Source organism: Strix aluco, chromosome 10 (genome assembly GCF_031877795.1).
Source record: "Strix aluco isolate bStrAlu1 chromosome 10, bStrAlu1.hap1, whole genome shotgun sequence".
NCBI lineage: Eukaryota > Metazoa > Chordata > Aves > Strigiformes > Strigidae > Strix > Strix aluco.
The window spans coordinates 4,656,197-4,663,924 of record NC_133940.1 but is presented as its reverse complement, the minus strand read 5'-3'; the positions used below and the strand labels follow the sequence as shown (position 1 = coordinate 4,663,924).

The 7,728-nt window shown below is 48.9% G+C and overlaps 1 pseudogene; it reads left to right on the top strand.

The window, feature by feature from the left end:
- The first annotated feature begins 5,867 nt into the window (after positions 1-5,867).
- On the top strand, positions 5,868-6,924 carry LOC141927894 (putative G-protein coupled receptor 34; annotated as a pseudogene).
- Positions 6,925-7,728: the final 804 nt, after the last annotated feature.

Sequence of the window (7,728 nt, the reverse complement as noted above, 5' to 3'; positions counted from 1 at the left end):
CTGAGCCCCATCAGGAAATTTGACTACAATGGGATCTTTGCTAATTTTGGTGGCTTGGGACCCCCCAATGCCAAACACTCCTGTTGCTGCTGCAATGGTAGGCCATGAAGTAGGTTATTGTTGAGCCGATATGATTGTAATACCAGCCCCTGTATCTACTAACATTTTTAATTTCTTCCATGTCCCATCAGGGGATTGGATAATCATGTCACATTCTGGTTTTACTCAGCTTATATCAAGAGACAAATATACTTGCGGTTCGCCGGTTGATCCGAATCCACCAGTCCCCCGATTACCTTCTCCTACATTTGGAACACAGGCTTTAAACGGCACAAGCTGGGCTATTTTGCTACCTTTAGGAATAAACACAGGTGGCATTAACGTTTGAACCACTGTTTTTACAACACCAGTATAATCTGCATCAATTACTCCTAATAACACTTGAATGCCTTGACGAGTCATCGATGTCCTCCCTATTAAGAGAGCACTCAATCCAAACCTAACGGTCCTCTTACATTACTATCCACTAAGTGGACTTTCTGATCTTGTATTGTAATGTCTACTGCTGTTTCCACGTCCACTCCGGCACTCCCTGCTGTGGCGGAGGCGATATTGGACAGGAAACCACCTCCTGTTCCTGATGTTGAACTTGCCATACACCCCTCATCTGTGTCTGAGCGCGAGGGGGATTCGCGCTCTTCTTCCAGTTTCCCGAGAGCCTTCTACACTCTTGAGTGTTATGATTATCTTTCTGACAATTATCACACCATTTTTGAACTTTTGGGTTCTTACATTGATTTTGAAAATGACCTTTCTTGCCACAATTGTAGCATTTTTCCCCCCGTTTCTCTCCCTTATTCTTAAAAAATGGTGCAACCACTTTGCGCACCGCAGCGGCACAGGCTGCAACATTGGCCTGTTGCATTCTTCGGTTGGTTAATTCAATCATGTCAGCTACAGATGCTCCCTGTGGGAGGGTCGCTAACAGCCACTTGGCAGATGGATTGGCATTTTCGAAGGCCATTAACTTAAATATATTTTCTTTCATCTCTAGGGTCATGTCAGGTTGTTGTTCTAGAGAGTCATAAAGGCGATCTACAAATTTTGAAAAAGGTTCATTAAGTCCCTGTTTTACTGTTACAGACTTGTCCTGTCTCTTTGCTTCTGTGTCAGGTACAGACAGTAGGGCCTGACAGGCTATTGACTGTGATAGCCGTAACACTTCATTAGAAAAATTGACCTGTAGATCTACTGCGGCGAAGGGCCCTGTACCCAATAGCATTTGTGCTTGGACAAGATGAAGGGGATCACCCTGTGGGCGTGGACGAACCTGTTCTTCGTTAGCTAACTTCGTCCACGCGCTTTTGAATAGCATTTTTTGAGATGGAGTTAAAATAACTGCCGCTATTTGATCGATATCTTTTGGAATTAACAATGATGACAAGAAGATATAGTTAATGATTTGCTTGGTTAATCGATGATGGAGACCATTTTGGATTACCGAAGCCCTAGCCTTTTCAAGCAGCTTCCAATCTAAGGGATCCCACTCGTTGGCACCAGTAACACTATTAAAGGAAACTAGAAATGCTTGTACGCTTTCTGGGATAAAAGACCCTTCTACTATAGCATCTCTAAGAATTCGTTTCCATCGGCGTGTAACTACAGAGGCACTCCGCATCTGCGAAGAGAAAAGATGTGAAGTTGCAGGGTGAGATGGTGGGGACGCAGTCACTGTCTGTGATAATGACGAGAGGAAGGGACTGGTAGCAGGCACGGGAACTGAATTTTTGAGCGATGGATCAGGAGGAGCAGATGGTTGTGGTCCCGTATTTGATGAAAAGGTATATGAGTTTCGCTCCATCTTCTCTTCCTGCACTGCAGCCAATTTCTCAAGTTTCTCTACAATCTGCAGGAGTAAGGTTTCAGTGTTTGAAGACCCAACTTGCGAGGCGGGGGTGTTTTCTCTGGTGGTGTTGCCTTGTGAGGGAGGCAAAGGGGGGTACAAGTCTTTCTTACCCACGCCCTCATCTGCGTCCTGCCCGCTATTGGAGTCTTTAGACTCTTTCGGTTTCTCCTCAGTCCCTTTCCGGTTGGCATCAGACACACTTCCACTATCTCCAGCTCCTGATTGCGTAGCTTTGGGTCTAGCCCCCGTTGCTCGCCGCGGTCTTGGCGGCACGATTGATGAGGCAAATGAATTTTTCGGCTGACCCAGCGTGGCGGGAGCCACAAGCAGCGCAGAGCACCCCCCTCCCTTGTCGCTCCGGGGCGAGGGGGCCGGGCTGTCCCTCCGGCCGTGGCCGGGGCAGGGCGGTAGCGGCAGCGGCGGCGTGGCTGACATATCAGAGTTAGAAGCCGCCCCAAGAGCTGCAAAGGCAGAAGCCACAGCCGCACGCTCACTACTCATCTCCTGTAGTGTCTCTCGGATTAGTTTCCATAGCGCGGTGTAACCGGTCACTTCTTTTGCCGACTTTCCTCCATCACTAACTGAGTCCCACAGCTGTTTCCCTATGGCTTCCCAGGTAGAGGCTTCAAATACATGCCCTGGACTGGGGATAAGTCCCTTCTCTTGGGTCCACTTTAATAAGCCTTCTAGGGTGGACTTGTCATACTTTATCCCTCTCATTGAGAGGATATGTTGCAGGAGTTTCACCACTGCTTGCTCATCCTTAGTAAGCATGGGCCCCATTCCTCCCTGGCCGCTGCCTCTCGCGGATCCTTAAAGTTAGAGCGCGCTCTTTCTCACCTTCAGATGCCGGGGCAGCGTCTGGATCAGTCTTGACCGGCTTTCCACCCGAGATCGCACATCACCGAGTCCTCATAAGACTTGTGCCAATCTGAGGGTCCCTGTTCGGAATCCACCTGCAGGAGATATGGACACGCACACGATCAATGTGATCAGACAATGCCAATTTATTGCAGTGAAGCGAGCCTTTTATAATGTTGGTAAAATCACATGATATGATCACATGGCACAATTCTTTCTGATTGGACAGTTAGCTTTGCACATGCGCCTTAAGCTCTCTCTTGATTGGATAAAACCTGCCACATCGACATTGTACAAAGTTCCTTCTCCGCCCAAACCCACACCCTGAAGTTGTTTAACTTCCTGCGATCTTCCTCATTCTTTCCGGGTTATGTCCTCGCCGAAGCTGAGGCTTTACCAGTCTTGCTCATATGCAGGATTGCTCACATGTCCATTTCCTCGCAGGAAATCCTTCAGAATCCCCACAAGTGAGGGCACATTTTACCAGAGGTCAACCTTGTGTCACTGTCTGAGCCCAAAATATTTGAGGAGTACCTGCTGATCCAAATCCTGAGTCACCCCGGCTTCTCGGCAGACTATTCGGGGGAGCTGTAGTAAAATAAACAAGCTGAGCAATTTTTGACCCTTTTGTTACTGAACATGGGGGTACAGGGGTCCAGGCCATAATTCTGATTTCCCCTTCATAGTTGGCATCTATGACCCCTGGTAAAATGAACAACCCCTGTAAGGTTGTAGATGATCTTCCCAGTAATAATGCACTTTTTCCGTTTCCCAGCGGCCCATATACTCCTGCTGGTATCAAGGATACCCTGGTATCTAATGATGTTACTGACTCGGAGGCTGCCAGGTCCACGCCGGCACTGCCTCAGGTGGCTGCACATAATTCCAATGCCTTTGGGGGTTTGCTGGACTGATTTGTGTCTTGGTGCGATTCTGGCCCGCACTCTTTGATTGGTTTCCCGAAATCAGCCTCCCCTCTTCATCAAATTTGGACCGACATTGATTCGCAAAATGTCTCCCCTTCTTACACCGCGGGCAGACGTTAGGAGCTTTGATCTGCTTTTGCTGATTTGGACATTGTTTTTTGCGATGGCCTGTTTGTCCACACCCAAACCAGACCTGTTGTCTCATGTTTAGGGTAGCAAAGGCAGCTGCCATTGCTTCATATTTATGATCAACAGTGCCAATTCTGTTACATGTTTCTATCATTTGAGTAAGATTCGGATTGTCCAATGGTAACAACACTTTCTGACAGTCAGCATTGGCGTTAGAAACTGCTGGTTCCAATAACAAAATTTGATGAGCCTCCTCATTAGGGATCTGTTTGTCCAAACTTTCTCTCAATCGATCAATAAACTGCACATATGGCTCCTTTGCACCTTGCTTAATGTTGGTAAATGATTTCATAGGTTTGCCGACTTCGGGAACCTGTAAAAGTGCTCGATATGCCAGATCTCTGATATCATCCAACGCACGCCGCGGCATCTCCCGTGCTTGTCAGGCGGGATCACACCACTCCCCTTTACCCACCAAGGCATCAAAGGAAAGAACTGCCACAGGGTCACCAGGCGGCAAGGTTAGGTATTGTAGCTGGTTTTGTTCTACAAGCCTATGCCACGCTGACTCCCACAAAGTATACTGGGTTTCTGTCAATATTAATTGCATTAAGGCTTTACAATCTCGAGGAGTCAGGGCGTAGCTCGTCATTACCAAGCCCAGCATGTTAGTAGTATAAGGAGATGTAATCCCAAAATTAATCACTGCTTTTCTGAGTTCTTTAAAACAGAAAATTGCAGTCCTTCCCAACGTGGCTGACGTCCTGCCTCATAAATTAGAGGAGCAACAATCTTTCTCGCCATGTCCATATCCCCTTGCGCCAAGGCTTCTTGCCTCACTTTTCCCCACGGATCATCCCCCGCTAAGGGAGGACACAGGCCAGGGTCTCTTTTAGGATTTACAGTGCCAGGGTCTAAAGGATTATCGCAGTCAAAAGACCCAGCACATAAACCTTGCCGCAGGGGTTCAGAACACGTGTCCTCACCCTCTGTCTTAACAGACTGACCGCATTCCTTATCTTGTCTTTTTATTATCTCAAAAAGAGTTCTCCATGTCGGCAAAAGTTCTGCCGCAACCTGATACCCTCGTGTTGCACACTCCCACAGTCTTCCTCCTGCTTCCTCCCATGTCAGAACAGTGAATGCAGTAACCGCGTCAACTCCCAGTACTTCCACTGCTACCCACTTTAAAATTCTCTTCAAGACATGCGGGTTAATATGCACCTTATGTTTAGCTAACAGTCTTTCCATCAGTGCAAGCACTGACTTTTCTTCCGAGGATATTAAACTCCCCATCACTCCCCCCAGCTCACCTTGCTCACCCTGCAGCGGTGATTGATGCCAGCTCCTGCTTCCTCACAGCAGCTCTTAAGTTCTGAGGGGTTTCCCACCGAAGTGATCCAAGCTGGTCACACTTATCGCCGCCTCACATGGGGCAACATCTGTGGCACCTGAGGCACGGACTCTCCATGAAGTACGAAAGACCCTGTGTTATTACACTATGGTTAAAGCTCTTACTTCATAATCAGCAAATCAGCAATCAGACATCTATCCACCTTCTCTCCTACCAGCACAAGACCACTCTAACACGCGCTGCGCAGACCAACCAACTGCTTGTTCACGCAGCAGTAACTTCTCACAGCTCAGCACTTTCCCACAGCTCAGTGTTGCAGCTGCCCGTTGTTTTTCCCCGCCACCTCGGCACAACTTGGCAGTTTCTTATCTTACTCCCAAGGTCTGTTTCTCATCAAAGCCTTGCTGCCTGTCAGGGGCTGTGCAGAGCTGACAGGCTGGTGTCAACTCGCCTCTCTCCCACACCCAGTCCTGTTTTCCATGTGCTGTGCAAGCTGGTGGCCTTCACATAACAGTCTGAGGACTGAAAAGTTGTGTTTGCAGTGACCTGGGGCACCAGGGAACCACAGAGGGGTTCACCCACACAGGGGTCTTCAATACCTGCAAGTGACAATGCCTGTATGGAGCCAGCTCATGCAGATGTCCACTCCAACACCATCTGCATTTTTCTTTCCAGATCCAGAGCCCTAACGATGGGCTTCCCGAGCACACCCTTCCCTGCCAGCCAGCTCTCAGAACACAGACTCAGCAATTCCTTCTGTCAGATCCAAGACTAGCTCCTCTCTGTGACAATCCCCGTGATGTGCTGCCTTATCTTCATCGCCGGGCTGCTCAGCAATGCCGTGGCACTCTGGCTGTTCTCATGTGTCACACAGCACAGGACCTCCATTACCGTGTCCATGAGGAACCTGGCACACTCTGACCTTGTGCTCTCCCTCTGCCTGCCCTTCTGCATTGCCTTGCAAAGCAAGAGGGAGCCTCTGGTCTTCTGCAACATCAGCGGGGCCTTCTTCTACCATCACCCCAGTGTGATGCATGTCAGCATCACATTTCTCAGCCTGATCCACCTCGACTGCTACCTGAAGATCATCCAGCCCCTGCAGGAACTGAGGGTTCACACTGTGTCCTTTAGCACCATGGCCTCTGGGGTGATTTGGTTGGTGCATACAGTGTTCATGCTGCCTTACTTTTTTGATAGATGAAGAAAAGGGCCCTGTGGCCATAAATGCTTCCACTTCAGGAGCAAAAGCACCACAGCAGCAGCTTTTAACATGGTCTCAGTAGCCACTTTCTTCATGCTGCTTTCTGCTGCTGCTCTTCCTCTACCTCTACAGCAAGCTATTTGCCAAGCTCCACAGAGTCTCCTCAGTGAAAGCTCAGCAGCTGAACAAGAGGACCAGCACAAGCACCATCGCAAAGACTTTCATAGTCTTCTAGACAGATCACCTAGATAGATCATAGATCATAGATCATCTTCATTGCATGCTTCATCCCCTATCACGTTGCTGGCATTCCTTACATCCTTGCGCAAGCGGGGGCCATTTCTAGTCTGTCCTGGAAGCAGGGTCTCCACCTCACTAACACCCTTGTGCTCTGCATCTCAACCCCCAACAGCTGCCTTGACCCAGTCATCTTCTTGTCCAGCAGCTTCTGGAGGGCTGTGCTCTGCACCATCCGGGGCAGGCTGAAGAGAGCTCTCCTAAGGAACCGGGGGGCCTGAGCCACAGCAGGTCTGTGACAGAGATATAGGCTTTCCAGTGGGGCCAAGGTTCCCAAGGTTCTCATCAAGGATTTGCTGTGGCTGCTGGTATTTACCAGACAAGATGGAGAAGATGAAGAAAGAAACTGCAACCACTTCATGTTTCTTCCATTGACATCACCAGGGCTAGAGCTTCCTTGGCAGGGTAAATGAAGAGGAAAGGATAACTGGGACCTCACGTTTTCCTGCACCAGCTCTGCTGACACAGCTGAAGGATGTCTTTCCCAGGAAGAATGAAGGCTGGAAGTGTCAAAGGAAAAACAGCTTGGCCTAGGCTCTCCACCCAGCCTGGGGAAGGGCAGTACAGAGCGCAGGACTGAGACAGGCTCCTTCATTGGGAGGAAGAGGAGCAATGGGAGAAATGGGAAGAGGAATCTGCTGTGAATGTTTGCTAAGTGCCACATTGTGTCCACACTAGGGAAAGCAGGGAAAGGGAAAGGGAGATGATGAGTGCAGAAGCATTGGGAAAAGAAGAGGGAGACACCCATCAGAGCATTACTTGGGGAGTGGGTGAATATTTTTCTCCATGATGGAGCCCAGAAATGTGCACTGCATGGCTTGGAGGACAGGTATGCCAGGAAACACTGCAAACCTGTAACCCCGAATCAGGACAATGAGAGTTTTTTCTCTCTTCTTGTTACTGCAGTCTTTGTAACTCCAGGTCAGCCTCACTTTTCTGTGTATTCAGGCAGCTCTGGGCTTCTTTTAGTAATTTTGCTTTTCTCATTTCACTGGCATGTTCACCCAGGACCAGCAGCCTTGCCTGGCCATTGCACAGCACTTGTTTGGCACTT